General features: G+C 52.6%; 1 non-coding gene across 1 annotated transcript in view; it reads right to left on the bottom strand.

Annotated features, from left to right (window-relative positions):
* The window catches only part of LOC126093571 (small subunit ribosomal RNA), a 1,909-nt gene extending 1,237 nt beyond the window's left edge, over nt 1–672 (bottom strand). Inside the window, exon 1 of the ribosomal RNA XR_007521706.1 lies at nt 1–672. This exon is cut by the window's left edge and continues 1,237 nt beyond it. This is a non-coding gene — a ribosomal RNA (small subunit ribosomal RNA).
* Between the last annotated feature and the right edge of the window lie 4,328 nt (nt 673–5,000).

Here is a 5,000-nt window from a genome sequence, read left to right as displayed (position 1 = left end):
AACAGCGTGGGACACAAATCCAACTACGAGCTTTTTAACCGCAACAACTTTAATATACGCTATTGGAGCTGGAATTACCGCGGCTGCTGGCACCAGACTTGCCCTCCAATAGATACTCGTTAAAGGATTTAAAGTGTACTCATTCCGATTACGGGGCCTCGGATGAGTCCCGTATCGTTATTTTTCGTCACTACCTCCCCGTGCCGGGAGTGGGTAATTTGCGCGCCTGCTGCCTTCCTTGGATGTGGTAGCCGTTTCTCAGGCTCCCTCTCCGGAATCGAACCCTGATTCCCCGTTACCCGTTACAACCATGGTAGGCGCAGAACCTACCATCGACAGTTGATAAGGCAGACATTTGAAAGATGCGTCGCCGGTACGAGGACCGTGCGATCAGCCCAAAGTTATTCAGAGTCACCAAGGCAAACGGACCGGACGAGCCGACCGATTGGTTTTGATCTAATAAAAGCGTCCCTTCCATCTCTGGTCGGGACTCTGTTTGCATGTATTAGCTCTAGAATTACCACAGTTATCCAAGTAACGTGGGTACGATCTAAGGAACCATAACTGATTTAATGAGCCATTCGCGGTTTCACCTTAATGCGGCTTGTACTGAGACATGCATGGCTTAATCTTTGAGACAAGCATATGACTACTGGCAGGATCAACCAGGGAGCTGCGTCAACTAGAGCTGAGCAGCCGGCCGCCCGGGAGTGTGTCCCAGGGGCCCGCGCGAACACGCAAGCGTCCGCTCAATTATTCTGCAAACAGGAGGAGGCTGAGCTCCCCTGCACAATACACCTCGAAACCCTCTCAGGTCCCGGCGGCGCGCAGCGCCGTCCTAAGTACTTGGTCGGGTTCGAGAGAGGCGCAATCGCCCGGAGTTAGGCGAGTAGACGCTTTAGGTGCGACCACCCGTGCTCCCAACTGAGCTTGCCGCTGCCGACAGAGGCCCGGGAGCGTGCTGTCGTGGCATTGCCGGCGGGAGACAACACGCGCCACCTACGGTGACCGGCAGCTCCAACGCCAGCGCCACAGAAGGGCAAAGGCCCCACGTGGGTGCCGAAGCGAACTCTCCCAGCACAGCGCACGTGCCAACACGTCTGCACAACTGCGATACAAACCACCAGCGAGAACCGCTGGGGCGACCGAGCAGCAGACGGCGTCGCGGCGCCGAGTGCCGGGCGGCGGCGCATCCTCAACGCACACAGTCCTCAGTCGGACCAGCACACTGCAGATGTCCACCGCGCTTCGCACCGGGCCCGCGAGGACCCACTTTGGCCGCCCGGCGCCGCGCGCAGGGTGCCCCGGCGCGCAGCTGCGCCGCCTGCCGCGTCCGTCGGCCGGCGCGCCTGCCACTGGGCGCCCCCACCAGCCGGCTGTAGCGCGTGCGCCCACGCACCGCGCGGCCAGCACGCCGGGCGGCCCCCCCTCACCGGCCGGGGACGGTCCCACCCAGCCACCGCCGCGTATCGCTTCACACACAGATTTGCCCTTACTGATTTACCTCCAGCAACAACAACCGCACCACAATGGGTTTACCAGTTGTTCATTTGCGTAACGTCACCAGCAAACGTAGACGTCCATCCCAGTTTGCAAATGCAACGATTATTGCATACCTGTCTGTTAGGTGTCACGACACACTACGTCTGCCCACATACACGCAACAAAATGTGCACGACTAGAGAACACGTGGGAGGTGGCCCCCTACGTATGCGATGTCCATTACGAGACCGACTGTCAACCAGCATCTGTACCATGTCGCAGATGTGGAACGCGGTGCACCATGCTATCACACTGTGTGAGAAGAGACGACTACGTTTGAATACACGCGCCACTACATCAACAGACGGCTCATGCTGATCGCCATCCAGGGCGTCCGTTAATCCCACACGTCTCTATGGCGTACCACACTGCAATGTAGCTGTTATGGGGAGACGGCACGTGGCTGAGTGCACAACATTTGGACCGTATGGTTCGCTGTTGTTGGGCGCAGTCGTTGTACGGTCACACATGTGCCACAGCGTATCATGCAGTACATACGGACCTATGTGCAGTACAATGTGAGGGTTAAGCTTACGACATCAGCGGACAGTGGACACAGGCCGTACCACGACGTAGACTGAGCGCTTCGACATGCGAATGCCAGTGAACAGCTGCGAAGGGCATTGAACACGCAAGCACCTGAACGACCAGCGTGCGAAGGCAGGGGGGAGGGTGGGGGCGATGTACATCCTGCAGTCGTCCACATTACAGTGTACAGCGGGAGCATGTAAAAAGTAAGCAACACTTGCGAAGTGTTGAACATGAAACGATACACAAGAGGGTGGGCGGTGCGAGTAGCGAACTATATTCAGAGGGTTGTGGTTAGACAACACTGGATTAATGTAACGTGTCATATGCCAATTACAGAGCAGGTTAAGGCACAACTTGGGTTAGGTTAAGGCACAACGTGGGTTAGGTTAAGGCACAACTTGGGTTAGGTTAAGGCACAACGTGGGTTAGGTTAAGGCACAACGTGGGTTAGGTTAAGGCACAACGTGGGTTAGGTTAAGGCACAACGTGGGTTAGGTTAAGGCACAACGTGGGTTAGGTTAAGGCACAACGTGGGTTAGGTTAAGGCACAACGTGGGTTAGGTTAAGGCACAACGTGGGTTAGGTTAAGGCACAACGTGGGTTAGGTTAAGGCACAACGTGGGTTAGGTTAAGGCACAACGTGGGTTAGGTTAAGGCACAACGTGGGTTAGGTTAAGGCACAACGTGGGTTAGGTTAAGGCACAACGTGGGTTAGGTTAAGGCACAACGTGGGTTAGGTTAAGGCACAACTTGGGTTAGGTTAAGGCACAACTTGGGTTAGGTTAAGGCACAACTTGGGTTAGGTTAAGGCACAACTTGGGTTAGGTTAAGGCACAACTTGGGTTAGGTTAAGGCACAACTTGGGTTAGGTTAAGGCACAACTTGGGTTAGGTTAAGGCACAACTTGGGTTAGGTTAAGGCACAACTTGGGTTAGGTTAAGGCACAACGTGGGTTAGGTTAAGGCACAACGTGGGTTAGGTTAAGGCACAACGTGGGTTAGGTTAAGGCACAACGTGGGTTAGGTTAAGGCACAACGTGGGTTAGGTTAAGGCACAACGTGGGTTAGGTTAAGGCACAACGTGGGTTAGGTTAAGGCACAACGTGGGTTAGGTTAAGGCACAACGTGGGTTAGGTTAAGGCACAACGTGGGTTAGGTTAAGGCACAACGTGGGTTAGGTTAAGGCACAACGTGGGTTAGGTTAAGGCACAACGTGGGTTAGGTTAAGGCACAACGTGGGTTAGGTTAAGGCACAACGTGGGTTAGGTTAAGGCACAACGTGGGTTAGGTTAAGGCACAACGTGGGTTAGGTTAAGGCACAACGTGGGTTAGGTTAAGGCACAACTTGGGTTAGGTTAAGGCACAACGTGGGTTAGGTTAAGGCACAACTTGGGTTAGGTTAAGGCACAACTTGGGTTAGGTTAAGGCACAACTTGGGTTAGGTTAAGGCACAACTTGGGTTAGGTTAAGGCACAACTTGGGTTAGGTTAAGGCACAACTTGGGTTAGGTTAAGGCACAACTTGGGTTAGGTTAAGGCACAACTTGGGTTAGGTTAAGGCACAACTTGGGTTAGGTTAAGGCACAACGTGGGTTAGGTTAAGGCACAACGTGGGTTAGGTTAAGGCACAACGTGGGTTAGGTTAAGGCACAACGTGGGTTAGGTTAAGGCACAACGTGGGTTAGGTTAAGGCACAACGTGGGTTAGGTTAAGGCACAACGTGGGTTAGGTTAAGGCACAACGTGGGTTAGGTTAAGGCACAACGTGGGTTAGGTTAAGGCACAACGTGGGTTAGGTTAAGGCACAACGTGGGTTAGGTTAAGGCACAACGTGGGTTAGGTTAAGGCACAACGTGGGTTAGGTTAAGGCACAACGTGGGTTAGGTTAAGGCACAACGTGGGTTAGGTTAAGGTAGAAATTGCGTTACATTGCGGTACAAATTGCGTTACATTGCGGTACAAATTGCGTTACATTGCGGTACAAATTGCGTTACATTGCGGTACAAATTGCGTTACATTGCGGTACAAATTGCGTTACATTGCGGTACAAATTGCGTTACATTGCGGTACAAATTGCGTTACATTGCGGTACAAATTGCGTTACATTGCGGTACAAATTGCGTTACATTGCGGTACAAATTGCGTTACATTGCGGTACAAATTGCGTTACATTGCGGTACAGATTGCGTTACATTGCGGTACAGATTGCGTTACATTGCGGTACACATTGCGTTACACATTGCGGTACACATTGCGTTACACATTGCGGTACACATTGCGTTACACATTGCGGTACACATTGCGGTACACATTGCGTTACACATTGCGTTACACATTGCGGTACACATTGCGGTACATTGCGGTACACATTGCGGTACATTGCGGTACACATTGCGTTACATTGCGGTACACATTGCGTTACATTGCGGTACACATTGCGTTACATTGCGGTACAAATTGCGTTACGAATTTGGTTAAGTTAAGGTGCAAAATGGGTTAGGTTAAGGTGCGAAATGGGTTGGATTACAGTACACAACGTGGTAAGAGAGTGTGTTGGGGGGGGGGGGGCCGAGGTTCGTTGGTAGTGATCATTGTAAGTGAATGTCTGAGGCAGCTTCAGTATGTCACAGCAGTTATGTCTCGTCAGGATGCGCTTTTCGCTCGTGACTGGAGGCGCGCCGCGTCTGTGGTTGCGGCAAGGGAGCGGCAGACCTGTGTGATTCATTCCTGCCATTGTTTCTGTGCCGTAACAGGAGGCAGTGTGGTGGTGTTGGGTGCACCCCTGTGTAGGACATGTGTGGGTGTTGGTGGCTTATCTGAGCAATTGTGGATGTCGGACGGGTGGGATATTCTATTTTAGAATTGGACCCCCTGGTGTGGTTATCATAGTGTGGATGGTGTACTGTGGCGGAGAGGATGCACCGGACGTT

Source organism: Schistocerca cancellata, chromosome 7 (assembly GCF_023864275.1).
Source record: "Schistocerca cancellata isolate TAMUIC-IGC-003103 chromosome 7, iqSchCanc2.1, whole genome shotgun sequence".
Classification (NCBI taxonomy): Eukaryota; Metazoa; Arthropoda; class Insecta; order Orthoptera; family Acrididae; genus Schistocerca; species Schistocerca cancellata.
Note: the sequence above shows the minus strand (reverse complement) of the source record. Positions and strands in the feature narration are given on the sequence as shown.